The 20,792-nt window shown below is 38.8% G+C and overlaps 1 protein-coding gene across 1 annotated transcript in view; it reads left to right on the top strand.

Moving 5' to 3' along the window:
• Nucleotides 1–17,497: 17,497 nt before the first annotated feature.
• The window catches only part of LOC150085089 (BTB/POZ domain-containing protein 9-like), a 218,737-nt gene continuing 215,442 nt past the window's right edge, over nucleotides 17,498–20,792 (top strand). The window contains exon 1 of the mRNA XM_090375766.1: nucleotides 17,498–17,549. The gene's annotated coding sequence lies outside the window, so the exon portion shown is untranslated. The remainder of the gene's footprint in view (nucleotides 17,550–20,792) is intronic.

The raw sequence follows: 20,792 nt of genomic DNA, 5'->3' as shown, positions 1-20,792 counted from the left end.
AATTGCCATGTTCCACCCCCATCTACTTAGTTTCTCTATAATCTCTTCAAGTGATTACTGCTATTAACCGCTGTTCCTACCTTTGTATCACCCGCAGACTTAGACATTAAACTTGAAACACCTACATGAATATCATTAAAAAATATTAAAAACAGGAAAGGGCCCAACACGAATGGAACTCCACTCACTACATTAGTCCAAGAAGAGCAGTTGCCGTTTATAACCATTCTTTGTTTCCTACCGCTTAACCTTCCCTTTATCCATAGTAACTTGCCCCTAATACCACATTGCTCCAATTTATACAGCAATTGTACACTATGGCAATGTGCAATTGGTTGTAAAATAAAATTAATGGAAAAAAAAGTGTCATGTTTATTATGCCAATTCTTCCATAAAAATGTAGATCCCATTTTATACAATGTTAAAAATGTTATTAATACCATTAAACTATTTACAATGTATTTATTATTTTTTGCATGTCTGAGTATTACAAAAAACAAGTGTAAACTGGTTAAATTAGGCTTCATTTAAATTGAGGGCAAAATAGAGTATAGTTTCCAGATGCTGCAATTTACAGAATTGAACTCTTTCTTAGTAAGAAAAAAAAAAACCCTTTGGCCCCTGACTAATCTTGATGCTGTATTCTGCACCCATTCCGAAATTGGAATCCTTCCTAAACTAGGCTTCCTTACCTGTAGATAGTATTCAAGGTGTGGCCTAACCTTTGCCTTACACAGCTGGATAATCACCTTCTTGGCCCTGATGACAAAGTTGCTTTATATTATCAAGAGAACTCAGCGATGCCTTCTCTGCTGAGAGAACGTTATGTTGGACTGTAACATTTACCCTTTAGTCTTTTTCGTTCTCTACTCATTTGAGTGTAGTAACACCCAGTTGATATGTAATTCTGGGATTACTGCTACCCAAATGCAGTACTTTGCACTTATTTATGTTATATCTCAATTTCCACCTTCACCCATCTGCCTTGTTTCGCTAGATCTTTTTGTGATAGTGTACAGTACCCTAATTCATTAACTATACTGTCAACCTTCGTATCATCAACAGACTTGTACATTAAACCACACAGGCCTTCATCGGTATTGTTAATAAATATTGAAAACAGTAAGAGAACCAGTGCAAAATAATGAGGGACTCTGCTAATAACATTAGTCTACGAAGAGCAGAACCCATTTATCACCATCCTCTGTCTTCTGCCGCTTAAAAATCCCTTTATCCACAGCAGTAACTTTGCCTCTAATTCCACACTCCTCCAATTTGTATAGCAATCTTTCATGGGAAACAGTGTCAGAAGCGTTACTGAAATCCAAGTATATGATATCAAAATAATTTTTCATCCAGTTTCTTTGTAACTAAATGAATCAGATTAGTCAGTGTGATTCCAACCGTCCCCCAACTTATCATATATGTGCTGTGATGGCCGTATAACTCTCAAAATGATCCTGCGATCCGCGTTCCTCTCAAAATGATCCTGAATTATCTCTTTAACCATGAATTCCATAACTACACTGAAGAGAAGTCTAGCTTCCAGGTCTGTAATACTCCCTTTGCCCTTTTATCCCCAATTCTGAATAGAAGGGATATTTGCATAACACCAGTCTGTAAGGACTTTCCCGAAATCTAGGATTTTATAATTACGCCTTATCTCTTTTGCTGCTGCTTTTTATATAAATGGGTAAATACCATCAACCCCAGATGCCTTATTTACTTTTGGCTTCACCAATCTTTCTTTATCTTTTTTCTCAATTATTACAAAATCATTTATCTCTCAGTTAGAATCTTATATGCCTTGGTATCTCCATCTCTAAAAGCTTAATGCGCGAATGTAGATTTAAAATATTTATTCAGTTTATAAGCAATTGATTAGGATCGATAAATAATTATGCCATTCATATCGAGTAGACTGATGTGGTTTATCCCTTGGCTTCTATTATTAACATAAGGAAAAAATTCTTTACTATTTTTTTTGCATTCTTAGTCAAAGACTTCGTAATTTTCCTTAGCTGACCCCTGCAGTGATTTTATTGTAGACTATTCCCTTGAACAATATCTCTTAGTGGTATAAAAAAAGCTTAGTACCGGTAACTTCTACAATTGTAGTCGTTAACATCGCCAGTTGGTCCCACTGAAAATTATGTAAAAGCTGAATTACCTAAATCGAATGTACAAAAATCCTTGGCTTGAGAGGATTTATATAGATATAAGTAGATTACACATCAATACAATATGGTCACTGCCATTGATGGGGTATTATTCCAGTTGTAATATCATTATTCTCAACTAACCAGTAGTTTATAAATCATTTATTGTTATTGTATCACGTCCAGAAATCATGAGAGAGAGAGAGAAAAAAATAAAAGAAGTCCCCATAGATTTATTTTTATTCAATTTGGATATCTTCCAAGTCTGGTTCCGTATTGAAGAAGAGTTAATCGTAAGAGTAACTGTTGTTTAACCCTATCAAGGATTCTTTGTAAAATTTTATGTCGTAATAGTAGGGTTTCAGGAGCATCAGCAGCTAAAGCCATATTTCTCCTTGTACACTGTCTGTAAATTGCGTGTGTTCCGAGGTCAATTTTCTGTTTGCTGGACGAAAAACCCGAGTTTCCGGGGGAAAAAAACCATGCCACCCTCCAGTGAGACTGACTAACTCAGCCACGTTTTGAACCAGGCCCATAAAAATTACTCACGCCAGCGTGAAGGACTCGAACTGAAGTCTTTTCCACCTGGTGTGGGGAGGAGAGCGATTCTACCAACTGTGCTATCCACGAGGGCTCAAAAATTTTGTGGCAAATCTAAAATGAGTGGTACATATTAAAATTACCTTGTGTGGTAAGCACAATTGGTAGAATTACCGTCCTCCCCACACCAGGTGGAAGAGACCTGAGTTCCAATGCTTACGCGTTGATGAGTGAAGAATTTTAATGGACCTTTTTCATAAGATGGTTGAGTTAGTGGGTTTCAGAAGAGGATAGTGTGATTTTTCCTCCAGGAAACTCGGGTTTTTTATCCAGCAAACAGAAAACCGACCATAGAACACACGCAATTCACAGACAGTATAAACGGAGCTATAAAATAGTTGATGCTCCTAAACCCCATTACAACAACAACAACAACAACAACAAACTATTAGATGAGGAAGAAACACCTGCTCATTATTAAAAGAATTTACCAAAAAAAAAAAAAAATGGCTGGTAAAATTGACTACCAGGTGTCTTTTTATGAATGATTTTGCAATTTGGAATTTGTGAGTAATTGTGTTTATAAATCTGATTTGGCGTTGATTTTTGTTTTTAATTCCACCAAGAATACTTTGCAAAATTGCAAGAGTTTTGTATCTTAAATTTTCCATTTTGAGCTCAGCTCTATTTATATCTAAATTATTTTTAAATGATAAAAATGCGAATTTTACAGTTATGTTAATCTACTGCTGTTAATCTATTGCAGCGAGCAAGTATTGCAACTTTAGCTAAGACAATTTAAAGAATTGTTATTAAGTTGTAAAACTCACAGCGGTCGTAAATTTGCTGAACAAGTTGTTAATTGTTTCCAAGTAGGGACTGCAGCAAGAACCCACTCATATGTCTATGCAGAAAACAATTAAAAGATTGTGCCTGGAAAATGGAAACAAGAGAGAGAGATGTAATGAACTTGGGAATCAGAATTATCCTCCAAGGGGGTCACCGTTAAGATCTACGGGGAAGACCAGGTACTCTAGGAAAAGATAAAGACACGCACAATGGAGGGAGGCAGGGAGGGAGAACAGAATTGGTGGTGATGAAACAAGGAATGGTGTTGTGGGAGGTGATGGTGATCAGCGTGGGAATTGAAATAGAACAACAGCAGACTCGAATTAACTGAATTTTGTGAATCTAAACCACAATAAGAGAAAACTATGGAGAGAACGAATTGTTCATCTTGGAAAAGAAGAACAAAAAAGACTTAAGTATATTGAATCCAGCTATGTGCACAGAGTTTGGAAAAGACATCTCTAGGTTTGCGAGAAGCTTTGGAGTTTATCAATATCATTAGAAATTGTTTTTTAAAAGCAATTTCTAATAAAGCTTCAGTACAGAAAATGTATAGATAAACATATCGAGTAAAAAATGCTCTGAAGAGAATTAATGATATACACTGGCGTAAAAAAATTTAAGTTACACCCATAAAATCTGAAATAGGAAAAATATACTTGATGGAATTATTCGGAAAGATAAAAACAAACAAATATATTGAGTAAAATTAAGGACAGAATTGTTAACTGGATACAAGAAAATTTGCCTGTAGACAAGAAGTCTTGTGCAGCAGGCAACTTATCTAGTGTGAAACAGAAATTAGGTAAATATTTGGAACAGACAGATGAACTATGAAATGTTTGGGTATTTTATTATTATGTTACAACAGATCCCATGCTATATACATTTTGTTTCCTTCTATTGTTCTGCCATCCCATCAGAAGAGGAATCTTCCAGGGAGATGCCCTGAGCCTACTACAGTTCTGTCTACCACTCAAACCACTGTCCACCATGCTTAATAACAGCAAGTATGGACATACCCTAAAAGAAGGGAGGAAGGACCTTTACACCTTCTCTCTCTCTTACCTGATGTACACGGATGACATCGAACTCTATGCCACATCCTAGAATCAACTCCAACACCTACTCCGATTCACCGAATATTTCAGCACTGACAATCAGGATGCAATTTAGCCTAGGCAAATGTAAGACCCATGGATTACATCAGGGAAATCCAGTCGTCCGAAATTACCAGTTGAAGAGATTGAAGCCATCACAGAGAGCGAAACTTACAAATATCTGGGGATGATGCGGGCTCACAGTAAGAACACAAAGATATCAAGGCTTATCTGACTGAGAACTACTATCAGAGACTGAGGCACTTGCTAAAATGGAAGCTGAATGGCGGGAACACAGTCACAATACTAACGTACTCGTTTAGAATCATAGATCGGAGGAGATTATGGGATCGACCAGAATAATGACGACCAAGAACCATCAACACCACCCGAAGTAGGCAATCAAGAGACTGGCCATAGCCCGGAAAGATGAAGAGACAGAGAGATGTGTTTGACTGATCTTTTTGAACAAGAGAAGGCGAAGACGACTCTGCGAGATTACTTCCAGGAAACATAGCGCCAATCTAGCAAACTACAGGAAACATAGACAACCGGCACACACACTCAACGATGAGACCCCACTTTTAGCATTAGCATTAGTTGAGGCATATGATGCAAGAAAGCAAGCTTATAGGGCATCAGCCAAAAAAAACCCTTCCTATTTCACCAATCCGGTCACTCCAAATTCAGTTCAGTCCTAAATTTATTTAAACTATCAACTTCCACAACAACAGATGGAAGTCTGTGCTAGCAATCACCTACCCGCTGGCTAAAGGCAAACTTCCGCACATGTATTCTACAAATGTCTTACCTCAATTTGAATCTATGCCCCCTCGGGTTCTTATTCTGAGCAAGCGGCAATATCCTATCAACATTGAGCCTACTCAAACCATTCAAGGCCTTGTACACCTCAATCAGATCACCTCGCAGGTGCCTAGTCTCCAGAGGCTGCAACTTGCAGGATTTAAGCCTTTCTTGGTAAGATCGCCCATTTGTTCCTCTCACCAATCTTATTGCCCTTCTCTGTACTCGTTCTAGCAACTCTATGTCCTTCCTAAAATAAGGCTTCCAGATCTGTACGCAATTAAAGGTGTGGCCTGACCATTGCCTTATACAAAGGGATAATCACCTCCCTGTCTCTGCTAGTAAAATTCCTATATATCATTGACAAAACTCCATGAACCTGCTCTGACATCCCGTCTGCACTGTTCAGAGAACTTCATATCTGACTGCACAATTACTCCCAGGTCTTTTCATTCTCCACCTCCTTGAGTGTAGTACGATACAGTTTACACGTTTTTCTTGGGTTACTGCTACCCATATGCAGTACTTTGCATTTGTCAATATTAAACTTCAGTTGCCACTTCTCAGCCCATCTGCCTAACTTTCCTAGATCCTGTTGTAATAGCATACTGTCTTTACTGTCATTAACAACCCTGCCAACCTTTGTATCATCTCCAAACTTGGACATTAATCCTGATATACCTTCATCAATATCATTGATGAATAAACAAAACAACAATGGGCCCAGCACCGAACCCTGGGGAACTCCACTAATAGCATTTGTCCATGTAGAGCAGTTTCCATTGATTACCACTCTCTGTCGTCTCCCACTCAACCATTCCTTTATCCATTGTAGCAACTTATCCTTAATTCCATACCAATCCAATTTGTACAGCAGTCTTCCATGTGCAACAGTATCAAAAGCTTTCCTGAAATCCAAGTATATGATTTCAAAATTATTTTTTGCATTCAGTTCCTTTGTGGACCACATCGTAGAATCCAATCACACTGGCCAGATAAGACTTCTCCTTAATAAACCCATGCTGTGTCTGAACTATTACTGCAGTCTTGTCTAGGTGATCCTGCATCACTTCTTTAACCCGTGACTCACTATTTTCCCCGGAACACAAGTTAAACTAACAGGTTCATAATTATTTGCGTCATCCTTTGAATTCCCTTTGTGAATTGGGAATACACCTGTACATCTCCAGTCCATGGGGACCTACCTTGAATCTAAGGATGCTCTCATAATTACGGCTAGGGGGTTGCTTACTCCCTTCGCTGCCTTCTTCAATATAGCTGGATAGATATATTGAAGGGACAGAAAAAACAAATACATATAGATAGGCAAAGAATGCACTCCACTACAACTTCCATCAAGACTTCATAGATAAGATGGCTTCCATCGCATGGCGCATCAGCAGAAGGCACTTTCCCGAGACCGAAAGATTCATGCTCGACGTCCAAGACCAGGTAATCAACACAAGGAACTACAAGAAGTACATTGTCAAAGACCCTGACATGACAGATGACACATGTTGATGACTCCACCTTACCCCAGAAACAATCCAGCATATCCCCGCAGTAGGCAAGGTAATTTCAGCAGACGGAGTACACTCATAGACATGACCAGGTCGCCAGGATAATACATCAGAAGCTATCGCAAAAATACTAGTTGATCAAAGAAAGCGTACCGTATTAAAAGTGCGAACCCCAGGCTGTACTACGGACCCCCTATCCACAAGTTGTAATGGGACCACGCCATAAAAACAGACAAGACTATCCCGCACAACAGACCAGGAATTATTAATATCTTTATTGCAATCAGCGAATAGAAATAGAGATAAGGTTTTACACGGAGGACTGATGCAATACCCGTAACAGAAACGATGCTAGGGGTTTTACATAATAAAAACAACATGATTTGTCACAAGTTTTTTGAATCAAAAACAACTTTTAAATACTTTAATTCTGTTACCATTTTGATAGTGGTTATATTAATTTTGATTGTTGGAGATCTTATATCCAAACTTCCTTTTAGAAGCATTGATTTAGTTTTGTCATTTGATCTTTGCTCTACAACTACCCTCGTGTAACAGTTTACAAGTGTCACGGTAGCACAATGGTATCGTCACCGGCCTCCCCACACCGGGTGGAAAATGCCTGTGTTCGAATCCCGTCGATGACGTGCGGATCTTTTATGGGCTTCTTGTAATCCGTGGCTGAGTTAGACGGTCTCAAGCGTAAATAGCAAGGTTTTTTCCCCAGAAACTAGGGTTTATCGTCCAGCAAAACAGGCAAATCGACCAGGGAACACATGAAACTTACAGACACTATACACATGAGTATATGAAATAACTTTCCGGGTGACCTTAATGTAATATTTTTTTAGGTTTTACATTTTACAAGGAGAATCAAATCGTCCGCAAAGGCTAGGCTTTCCACTTGGCTCAGATCTAAGGCCACAAATTCATCTAGAGCAATTGTCCAGAAGAAAAGGCTATGGATTGACCCCTGCAGGTAATCTTTATTCATAGGGCGTGTGAATTCCTGGAACATTCTGTGAACGGAGATACTTCTGACTCTAAGCTACCTGTGTATTACCTTATAAAGGTTTTGTGGAACGTGTACTGAACAAAGTGAATAAAGTGTTGAGGGTATAGCGGCAACGTGGGTCTCCCCCCACTTCGCGTTTATGTCATTGTGGTGTACACAGAGTCTGTACAGGACAGAGATGTAAAAAGCGTTATGTGTGAGTGTGCGTAGTGTAGTGTTCGGTGTGTTTTAAATCTGACCGTTTAGACGTTGGGCCCCTTAGTGGATCCCTTTTGCACTTCCACCGCCCCGAGGAGGCAAGCCAGGCATAGAGGGACTGGCAGTACTGTGGCAGGTTAGGCGACCTAATTTCCTAAGTAAAAAAAAGGTACAGGAGGTGTTTATAGGACTGAAGAATGGGGGAAGATAGAAATATGGGGACGAAAGGGAAGGCATTCCCAGTGTAACAACAGAGACAAGCTCTGCCAGGTAAAAAGGGGGAGAGAAAGGGGTGCAAAGTGGCCCCGCTAGGTGCAAGGATCCAGGTCGCCAGTTGGCGTTTTCATATTCCTGTTCCTAGAATACAAGTTCGGAGTCAGTAGTCAATCCAGTAATGTCAGGTCCATCAACTGTATTTTATCTTCAGAATCCTGTCCAGTGGGGCAAGTCATGGCCTTGTTTTGTGTCCTTAACAGAAGCATCAGGATTTGTCTTATTTGTTAGGTGGATTGAAATCGCAAACTGTTTGTAGATTACAGTGGTGGTTGTATAAGTTTCTATCTCACGAAGTATGAGATGCCAGCTAGTTTTGTTTTTATCTTGGTAATTTCATTTTTTAATCAGGTTTACTGGGTTTGCACATTATAGTCGTGTGTTGGCGTTTTTCTGTAATCAGCACCCCAAGTATTGTTACCCTCTTACAATGAGGGATCTTCTCATAGTGAAAAGGCTCTGCGCAGAGTCAGAGAATGCCTGGTGTTCCTCTGCACTGTTCAAAAGATAATGCTCTTGATCTCTCGGAAGGATGGTAATTTTTTGGTAATGAGTTGAGAATGCAAGTCATCATAGAGTGGTCAATCATGCATAATGTGCTACCAGCTCTCTAGGCCGCCACAGGAGCACGTAGGATCTTCTTCAATGTCTAGAGCACAGAGCTTGGCCTCGATTGCTCCATGTCCTGTTAAGAGGTAGGAGACGTATAACCCAAGCGAAAACCATGGGGGAGGTTTGGGGTAAACTTTACAGATATCACGGATGAATTTTATTGTGATTTCACCTTTGGTTGAATCGTTCCAGCACCTCTGCCATACCAGCAACAGATGGAAGTCAAGTCTTTTCTTCTCTTGTTTTAGGTTGTTAGTTGGATCTAGCGTGGAGCCGGGACATTGCTTAGTTGCATCCTTAGAAAGGTGATAGAGCAGTCCCGCCGCACCAACTGCAGGTTCAGGGGAGCGCTCCCTCCAGGACCTGAAAGACATGAGTGCTCACTGTGCTACGTGTTCGAGAAATGGAAAGTAATACAGATCGTTGAATGGTGTCCAGAAGTCGTCTATTAACAGCTGTTGCTGCCTTTGCATACCAGGTTCACACACTTCCTTCGCTTCATTCATGAGGGTTTTTGAAGGATTTTCACAGTACATTGAATTCCTGATTTTTAGAATGGCATTTTTAAAGTTTCCTATATATTAATGTATTTTAACTGCCTCAATTTCTCGAGATTGCATTTGATTATAAATAGCTTCCATGTAAGGTATTATCTGATGGAAAAGTTCTAACCAGAACTCGAATTTTTCATTACTCAAGATGTGCAATTTTCAAGTTGCTTCTGAAATCATCTTATCTGCGTTTGCTGTTGCTTGTAGTTCCTCCATGCACTTTTGTAAGGATTCAAAATATTCATAAACGCTGTTCACGGTGCGTATATTGAAGTTCCATCTTGTAGGGGAAGGTCGGGAAACATGGCTGTTCATATTCTTTCTGAGAACAGAGGGACGCTGTGGTGATCTCGAGAAAAATGTTGGTATCGACATGAGGTTTGAAAAGAATATTATTGAATCTCGGGTATTACTTGAATGTCGAGTAATACTTGCTGTATTTCTCATCATCAGATTCAGTTGGTGTGCATAGCAGTGAATAAAATGTGCATTTTTGTACACTTCTTTTATTTTAGCCTAAACTCCCCCTTTCTTGCCTTTCATCACACTTGCGCCATGATGTGTCTGAGCAACCAGTTTTTGAGTATTTCCTTCGAGGATTATATCTAACTGATCTAGAATGTACTTCGATATTCCATCTGTCGTTTGTTTTCTGGATTAAAAAAACCCCAAAAACGCTCAAAAATATCTCCATTCAGTTCATATCTCAGAACAATTACCATTTATATATATTCTGAAACATCAGTTGTGTCATCAACCATGACAACTACAAATGAAGCTTCTTTAATTTCTCTTTTTATTTCATCCCGGCGTATTTGCAGCAAACAGTCAAGAATATCATTCTGAATAGTTTTTGAAATGCCTTTAAATGCTGCCTTTAAATTTTTAAATGCCTTTAAATTGGAATCTAATGTACAGGCAAAATTTATTAATCCTTCGAATACTCTGGATTTTTAGAATCGTCTTTTTCGTCATGTCCACGTAAAGGAATTTCAAAATGTCCACAAAATTTAATTATTTCAGATAATACCCCACGATTCTTGGTAACTTTTCTGTTATGTTTGCAGATCGAAAGTCTGTAGGCCTCACCAAGCTGTTCCTTAATATTTACGCCTCCTAAAGGTGATAGGGAAATCACATTATCAACATGTTTCTTGGAACTCTCATGTTTTAGAGTTTTTTCTTTCATTCTGTTTATGTTTGTAAAGCCACTTTTTGTCCACGTTAAGTCACCTGCGAACAATAAACATGGAAAGCAAAATGCATTTTTGACTTCACAACCACAAAGCCAACTTTTTCTTTGCCACCATTCAGTTTTAAAACTGCGAATATATTTCTTATTATTATTTTTTCCCCACTGAGAAATTTGAATCTTTGGTGGGGCAGCCTTCTTTTTTAATCGCATTTTTTTCTTGGAGAGATAATTTTGAAAAACTAAGTTCATGAAATTTATTCATTGTCACGCGATTTACTTCGTGGGGAAGTATGGAGGCCATGATCGAATCAAATTTCACAAAATCGTGTCGTAGAAATAATGTTTTACTTACACATCACCTCATAATATAACTTCAACTTACCAAGTTCAAGCTCAATTCGCAATTAAGCTGTAATCACATAATTCATTGTTGATTGTTGAGTATTGACTGAACACTGATATTATTTAGTTACTTAATGGGAATTCGGGCGAATAACAAAAAGACACCGACATTGTGGCTACACACCCATCATGGTCAAGGATGAAATCTTCACTGCGCACTTTACAGTGACTTTGATTCGTTTCACCTATAAAAAAATGTATATATAAGTAATACATAAGTAATTAAAATGACTTTTTTAAAAATTATTTTTTTAGTAAAGTACCTTGATTTAGCAAGAGGCATATTTGCTATTAATTCTATCGTTGCAGTTATGAGCCAAATTATCGCTATAGAGGTACCTGTTATTCCAGCTGTTCAAGTAAAATTTCAATTTCTGAATGTTTTCCTTATAACAACATTAGTAATAGGTACACCATTATTAGTAATAGTTACCACCGATATCTGACATACAATGTTGTACAGTATATGAACCTATTACAAACATTATTTTCTCTATAGTGAGTTGACAATTTTTTTGATTGGTTAATTAGAGATGTTATGTAGTCTAGTCACAATAGTTAGTCGTTTAAGGCAGGGGTATAGCTTCTCCCATAACCTATTCAGAAGAAGCACCTCACGAAGTTTTCCTCCCTCATACGCCCTCGTGGATAGCACAGTTGGTAGAATCACTTCCTCTCCATACCAGGTGGAAAAGACCTGAGTTTGGTGGCTGACCGAGGAATTTTTATGGAGCTTTTCCACAACGTGGCTGAGTTAGTCAATCTCAGGCGAAGGTAGCATGGTTTTTCTTCCGGAAACTCGAGTTTTTCGTCCAGCAAACAGCAAATCGATCACAAAATGCACGAAATTTACAGACATATTATATACAGCTCAGTATGGCTCAGTAAGTTTCTAATGCGCCTAAAACCCAACAACAGCAACTGCTATATGGCATGCCTGTGACAGAGAACTCAATCACATGTTCCTCTCTGCATGTTTTTTGGCCCCAGTGCGTCACCTTCTGTCATATAATCGAGAATTCCAATTCCCTTCTTTTTCTAGGCCTCTTCACCAACACGTTCGCTTCAGTTGCATTTCCATCAGCCTTTTGAGGTCAGTTCCAATTTCCGATAAGCAGCAGATTGATTCCAACGCCCTGGCTGGTACGAACCTATCAACCATCTTCAGTCTGTTTGCTGTTTAGACCCTCTCTGGTAACAGATATCAACACATCATCTGCAAACCTCACTGTCTGTGCAATTTTATCCCTATCTTTCACTCTTCTTTGCCCTTGTGGATAGCACACTTGGTATAATTACCATCCTCCCCACACCTGCTGGAAAGATCGGAGTTTGAATCCCGTCATTGAAGATTATTCGAACAGAGCCACGTGTTCGCTGATGCGCCTAAAACTCTACAACAACCACATTATGCCAACTGTGCTAACCCCCAGTGGGTAGCATAGTATAATCAGCATCCTCCCTACAACGGGTGGAATTTTTTCCGTTTTTTTTTTTTTTTTTTTTCACAACCTGGCTGAGTTAGTCAGACTCAAGAGAGAGAGGTCTTTAAGCAAACAGCAATTCGACCACAGAATACATGTAATTGACAGACAATATACACGGCACAAATTAGGAATGCTCCAGGAGTGTGCAAAAATTTATACGGTGTCCCATTAATTAAAAACATCAGAAAATAATATTCTAAAATTCAACGAATTTTACCTTTGGCCCCCTGGGGCCTGTGTGCGTCGCGCACATTGCACATGTGGACGTGGGCGCAATAAGACCTAGGCGCAGATGCGTCTAAAACTGTACAACGAACAACCAACTACCCTCCTTCTCCATCTATCCTTAATTCTCTCCACCTTTCTTATTTTGCCCTCGTAGGTAGTTCAGTGGATATAACGACAGTCCTCTCGACTCCGAGTGAAAAAGGCCTGAGTTGGATTTCTGTAAATGAAGTGAGGAATTTTTATGGGTTTTATTCACAACATGGCTAAATTCGTCTGTCTCAGGCAAGGACTGCATAGTTTTATCTGCTGGAAACTCGAGTTTTATTATATAAATAATAATATTATTATTTACATGATATACTGACGGCTCATAGTCTTAGTTTCTTTGACGCTTAATACACTTTTTTATTATTACCTCTATGGAGGGAAAGTATTTTTCAACTTGCAGGGAAATGGATTCGAACCCAGGTCTTTATTTTCACAAGGAAGAGTGGCGGCCCTGTCTAGTGCCCTTCTCCCTTGGTTTTCAACTGTTAGAATAGAATTAAATAGAAAACCAATACGTATACAGGGTGTCTGAAAAATACGCAGCATAACTTCAGGAATAAGCTCCTCATATGTAGACAATAAAAATATTTCATATCAACATAGTTCCGGAAATGCTTGGTTTCCGAGTTATTAACCGGAATGTCTTATCTCCCGCAGTTGATTTCTTTCATCGCAAGGTACTGACAGAATCTGGTGGTTTTCCATTCCGACCATGTACTCAAATCAGGAACAAGCGGATATGCACTTTATACGGTTTGGCGGAAAACAATGCTCTGGAGGCTCGTCGTTTGTACCACGAAAGGTTCCCAGAACGAAGATGTCCAGACAGGAAAACGTTTGAAGGTATCTATCGCTGCCTTTGTGAACATGGGACCTTTACACCTCGTGCTGCCGACAGAGGACGACCAAGATCTACGACTCCTGAAGTAGAGGGGTGGGCCAACTGCAGGGCCTCTCCGCTCACTGATTTAAACCCACTGGATTTCTTCTTGTAGGGCCATTTAAAGTCATTGGTGTATTCGACTCCGCAATCGAATTGTGGCAGGTTGTGAGACAATAGGAAACATGCCAGGATTTGGCATCATCTTCGCGAGTCCATGATACGTCGAGGTGAGGTATTCAGGCAGAAGGGGGGAATTTTGAACAATTACTATAAGGTGATGTGAACAGTTAAGTGTCATAGACAGACCTTCAAAACTCGGAAACCAAGCGTTTCCGGAACTATGTTGATATAAAATATTTTTATTGTCTACATAAGAGGAACTCATTCCTGAAGTTATGCCGTGTATTTTTGAGACATCCTGTATAACTGATAGGCAAATAAAGAATGTAGCGAAGTTCTCAAATACTTTCCAGAATTGACACTGCATGCTAACATGCAATATTAATGATAGCTTTTGTAGCAGACTGATTTCAATTAAATCCAGTGCGAATTCTAATGAGGAAAAGCTCATAAAAGTTCCTATATTCTTATATTCTTATCAATTATACGTGGCAATCCAACTTCGGAGTTGGTCTCCTGCCTACGATATCCGCTATGGCACGAGCATTTTTCCTACAAATGTATTTCATTTGTACAAAAATTGATCCCAAGAAACGGGTTTTTTCGTGCAGCAAACAGGCAAATCGACCAGAGAACACACGCAATTTACAGAAAAAATAAATATGTGGGTAGATGTAATCATTTCCAGCGGACTTTAATATCATAATTTGGTTTTGTATAAAAATTGAATGTAAAACAGTTAAGCTAACAAGGCAGCTAAAATATCTGAGGATCTAAAAGATCCTCAATCCAAAACTGCCATTCCAACCACGTCTTAAACATCTGAGGGCAAAGATCAGAAATTATGCGGCCCTGGTTGACAAAGTCTCACGACGTGATTGGAGACTGAAACAGCACACTCTGTCATTGTTTTATAAGGCTATTATCTATGCTTCTGGCATCTGGTTCACGAAGCCCACAACTGCAACAAGCAGGAAGACCCTCGAAACCATTCAGCGTTCAATCCTCTTAATCATCATCCATGCCTGCTGCACAGTTAGCACCCATGCATATAGACCTTGGTAGGTGCCGTTCCACTTGATTTGGAGATTGTCCACTGTAGACTTCTGTGCTATCCAAAGGAATCCCCAATACCTTCCTAGGCTTCACAGTGGATCCGACGAACAGTCGCAGAGCAAAAAAGAAACGCTTTGTTACCCATCTGCAGCAGGTATGGCAAGAAAGATGGACAAACTCACCTAAAGGAAAAATCACGCGAAAAGTTTTCCCTGACACCGGCAGAGTGTACACGAGTTCTCCCCTTTGGTACTCCCCCGAACTGTACACAAATTTTCTCTTGAAAGAACACAGATCTATTAAAGCCAAGCTCTCCTTGCTAGGCATTTCAGAGCACCAGACCTGTTCCTGTTGGAGGGGGGGGGGGGGGTGGAGAGCTGGTAACACCTGATGTACGACTATAATTATACGACGATCTACGATGTATCTTCATTACTAGAATAACATACCTAGTAAGAAACCTAGAGAACCAGCTGTTAGACTCTGGAGAGGATTACAATACCTTCACATGCTTCGCGCCAGACTTCTTCACACAACGGAAAACCCAGCAATTGGCCAACAGAGAAAATAATATCAACGACAATCAATTGTGAAAAAAGTACCTAAATTATACTCCTGTGTATACCTGACTGTACAAACAACCCAACCTTGACGAACCTATACAGGACTTGTCCTACTCTAAGATTGCCTTGACCACATGGCAATCTGTACTGAGCTCCTTTGCTCAGTACACCTTGATACGTGATCCCTTGTCCCACCTGCCTTATGGTATAGCAGTAAGCTCAATCTTCCTTGGGGATGCCTTCTTCTACATCCCCAATATGTCTACCTTTCCCTTTCCACTGCTCCCAAACTTTCTCTTTTTTTCTCTCTCCCTTTTATCTCTCCTTTTCTTATTTCTTTTTTCTCTCTTTTTTCCCTCCTTTTTGTGTCTCTCCTTTTCTTTTCTTTTTTTTTCTCTCTCCTTTTTTTTCTTTCTCTGTTTTTCACTCTCTATTTCTATTTTTCTCTTTTTTTGTCTCTCCTTTTCTTTTTTTTTAATTTGGTCTCTGTCTAGGAAGCTTAGGCGACCATGGCAGGGGCCAGCCAGAGAAGCAATCTGTACGTACTGCCTGGCTCACCTCCTAGTGGTGTGTATGGGCAACGTGAGGTCCCAACATGGGGCTCACGGCCAAGAAGTCTGAAGAACTGTAGAACCCGACATAAATTTACATAACCCTACACTCCACATACTTCTGGCATTTACAGAGTACTGTTATCCTCACAAGAGTACTAAAGGTGCAGTTGTGGGACACCACCGGTGGCGCCTCACCCTCCCAAACACTATTTACCTCATCCTCCCAAATCTATTTTGCTCTCTTGGGTAGCACAGCTAGTAAGATAGCCATCCTCCCCACAACAGGTGGAAAAGACCTAGTTCGGATCCCGTCGATAACGGGAGGAATTTTTATGCGTACTTTTCAAAAAGTGGCTGAGTTATTCGGTCAGGTGAGTGTAAAATGGAATTTCTCCCGTACACTTGGATTTTTCGTCCAGCAAATAGCAAATCGCTACAGAGTTCCAATATAGAGACTATATACCGCGCAATATAGCTTTAGTTGCTGATACGCCTAAAATCCTACAGCAATCAATCAACCATTTTACAAAGCCCTGGTGAAAGCTTTCCTTACATAACACTGAGGCAATCAGCATTGCTGATATTAGCATTAATAGAGGCATATGATGCAAGGAAGCAAGCTTATACAGCAACAGCCAAAAAAAAAAAAAAAAAACCTTCCCATTTCACCCATCCATTCGCTCCAAAAGTTGTTTGTCCAGTTCTTCCTTGAATCTTTTTAAGCTATCAACTTCCACAACGACCGATGGAAGAGTGTTCCAGAAATCAACCACTCGCTGGCTAAATACAAAATTCTGCATATTTATTCTACAACTGTCTTTCCTTAATATGAATTTATGCCTCCTCAGGTGCGTAATCTGAGCAAAAGGAAGGATTCCATCAGCATTGAACCTGTTCAAACCATCCAAGGTCCTGATATTAGCATTAGTAGAGACATATGATGCAAGAAAGCAAGCTTATGTAGAATCAGCCAAAAAAAAAAAAAAATCCTTCCTATTTCACCCATCCATTCGCTCCAAATATTTATCTACTCTAGTTCATTCCAAATCCCATCAAAGCATTGTCACAAAGTGTTGGGGGGAGAAGGGAGGGAGTACAAAACAAGTAAACAAAAGTAATTTTTTGTAACATTATTATAAAAAGATCACACTTCGACTTATTCAATCATATTTTAATCTACTTGGAAATAGCATAAATAAATACGTAATTGGCTTTTAAACTGTGTTTTATTCTCCTGTGAAATGCTACTTTCTTTTTTGCGATTCACTTTACTGCGAAATTTTCATCTCATATTGTTTTACTCCTTTCAAGTAGGTGGCGTTACTTATGCGTACTAGATTCATATTAAGATTTTCTCTAAATATACCTGGTGTTAGTAGTAAGCGTGTTTTGGTGAGTATTGCGTATTATTTGTTAAGAAATAACATTATTATTGTATTATAGTTGTAATCTTCTTTTAACATGCATTGGTTTGGCGTCTTTTCGCTGTGTTATATTACTAAGTTATTTTCTTTTCGAGAAAACGATTCAGAAGTTGCGGAAGTGTTTTATATTTATGTATGTGGATGTTTGTGTGCAGTTAGTTGATCCCAATAGGAGCTTTAGTGAATGACTTTGTTGTTACTTCAACTGATAGTGTGATATAATCTTTAAGCTAAAAAAAAAAACCTTTTTTAAATTGTTTTGTTCGTGGGGTGGCAGTAATCAGGTGTATGTATCGAATGCTATTAGTATATTTGGTTTTATTTTCAATTGAAAACAAACATATTTACAGTACGTTAACATTGTATTGTTTACACTATATTACCGTGTTATATCACCGACCTTGTATAACTTATATAGGTAGGAACAAAAAAGAGAAAAAAATTAAAATGTTAAGGGCAAGATTTTCTGATAGAAACAGACTGTCAGCTTTAATAATAATAAAACGATTTTTTGACAGTTGTGCTTTGGTATGTTTTTGATGTTTTTAATATAGCGTATTTTTGCTCCACAGCATTCGTTATTCAATTTTCTGGTAGTTGTGCCTATTTCTATACCTCAAAACTCAGGGTGGTTTGAAGTGAAGTTTTGTTGTGTGTGTAATCCCACCACCTAGTATTTTACAAAAGATTCTAGGTGGTGTGAAGAAGAGTATATATTATTTTAGAGTAACAGGTAGTAAAATATTTCCTATTGCATAGTCTGCCTTAACCTGTATCTTAATATTAATTGTTACATAAATAATTTGAGTTCATAAAATAAACTAGTCGTGGTGGGATTTGAATCCTTTTTTATATAGCATTGTAAAGAAAGATGCAGTCTTACAAAAAAGGCATAATCTCTCAAATTGTAAGGCAACCATGATGGGCTACCTTATGTTGCACTACTAATAAATAGCACTTCTCTAAAAAATAATATATACTAGGAGGCTTTGCTCGCCCACCCCATGCATGCATTTCCATGTAAAATGTAGAGGCATATGGAGTAAGTCATGTCTTTTCTACCTAAGACATACCTGTCGAAATGCACTGGTCAATATCTAATCAGAAAATGACCTAGGTAATTATTTACATGTGCATTTGTAGTGCACAGCATTCTCAAGGTTGAATAAATATCACGGTAAAATTCCAGAACGGTGTACACCCTCTGTGGCAGCAAGCAAAACAGAGGGAAAGCAGTGATTGACAAGTTGACTCCCATATTTCAATAAATGGACAGGAACAAAGTAGTGATTGGCAGATGCCACTGCTTTTCCTGCCCACTGCCCTCCTAGGTTGATATGCCTAGGTTGTTTTTCCCCACATTTGCTGCTGTTTTTAATTGGGAACTTGTTTTCCCATTTTAAAACAGCGGGATGGAGGGATAAACACCCTACCTAAGCTAAGCCCCACCTCCTCGATGACAAAACAATCAGAAAAGGGATTTGCCTTCACCTGTCAATTATCCCCGTCTTCCTCGCTTTCATTGAAGTACCTGCCGGTGTATACTATACTATGCTGGACTTCAGCCAATATCACTATGTAATTATTTACCTGTGTTTACATGGGTCACTTATGAAAAGGCCTTTTGCTTCGGGTTCCATAATACATGAGGAATATTGTTATCTGAAAGAGCAGGCCTGAAATATTTATGAACTATGTAAATATTTACACATACTAAACTACAGTATTTACAAATATAGAATATTCATTAATATACAAAAAAAATTACAATGGAACATCAAACTTTAAGACAGTGAATCACTTGCACAAAGTTAGTGAATGTTATGGAGGCAGCTGTCAATAATTAATTGTATTTGTAGTGACTGAATTGCCTCGGCCTCTTCTCCCATTGGCTCGAATAAATATCGCTAGAAGGAAAATTTTTTTTTTTAAATGTATAGATAAATATATATACTGTTACTTTGTGTATGGTGACACTCCCAGACACATTTTGGTACTTGTTGGCATCATTATTGGGGAAAGGCTGGACACCTCAAGTACAGCATATAATAATTCAGTAATGTATAAATTCACAAGGTGAGATGCTGCTGTGAAAAATGTCAATAGTAACTTTTTAGGTATGAGCTAAGAAAGCTCTGATTTTGTATTTAAATAATAGAATATAACTATGCCTTTTTCCTAAAACTTTGTTCTGTAGCTATGCCTTTTCTTCAGACCTTGCATCTTTCTTTACGTGTGTGTTATATAGGTAAAGAAAAGTTTTATGAAAAAGTATTAATCTCTCAAATTGTAAGGCTTCTATACAGTGCCAGATTAAAGTATAGGCCAGCAGGGCTCTTGCCTGGGGTACCATTCTTTAAGGGGTGCCAAAAACAGAAGAACAATGAAGGAGAAAAAATATCCTTAGTAAAGGGTGCCAAAAAAATCTTTCTGCACGCGGTGTGGAAATACCTTGTCTGGCCCTGCTTCTGTGATGAGTTGCCTTATATTGTACTATATTCAGTACACTATACAACACATATCAACTTGCCATGATATACTGTACTATAGTATTTAGTGGCAAGAAAGCAAGCTTATACAGTATCGGGGGGGAAAATCCTATTTAACCTATCCATCCCATCCAATAATTTGTCTAGTTCTTCCTTGAATTTGTTCAAACTATCCACTTCTACAACAACAGATGACTGCTTGCTCCAGCAATCAATTGCCTGTTGGCTTAAGACAACCTCTCCACATTATTCTGCAACCATCCTTTCTCAATTTGAATTTATGCTCTCATGTGTAGCATAGTCTGAGCAAGAGGAAGAATCCATCAGCATTTAGTTTTCTCAAGCCATTCAAAGCTTTAAACACCTCAATTAGATCACCTTTCACATGCCTAGGTTTACCAGTTTCCTTTCCCTTCCAGCAGCTCTACTCAAGATGTGGCCTGACCATTGCCTTGTACAATGGGATAATCTCCTCCTTATCCCTCCTAGCAAAATTCCTGTATATCATTGACAAAACCTCATGAGCAATGCTCAGTACTTAATATCTTACTGCACAGTTATCCCCAGGTCTTTTCCATTTTCCACTACCCTGAGTGTAGTACCACTTAGTTGATATGTTACTTTGGGATTACTGCCACCCATATGCAGTACTTGTCAATGTTAAATTTCAAGTTGACTGGTTATTTCTCTCAATGCTTCCCATTTATAATTTGTTGCTGTAA

This window comes from Mastigoproctus giganteus, chromosome 6 (genome assembly GCF_048544385.1).
Source record: "Mastigoproctus giganteus isolate SK-2022 chromosome 6, ASM4854438v1, whole genome shotgun sequence".
Taxonomy (NCBI): Eukaryota; Metazoa; Arthropoda; class Arachnida; order Uropygi; family Thelyphonidae; genus Mastigoproctus; species Mastigoproctus giganteus.
Note: the sequence above shows the minus strand (reverse complement) of the source record. Positions and strands in the feature narration are given on the sequence as shown.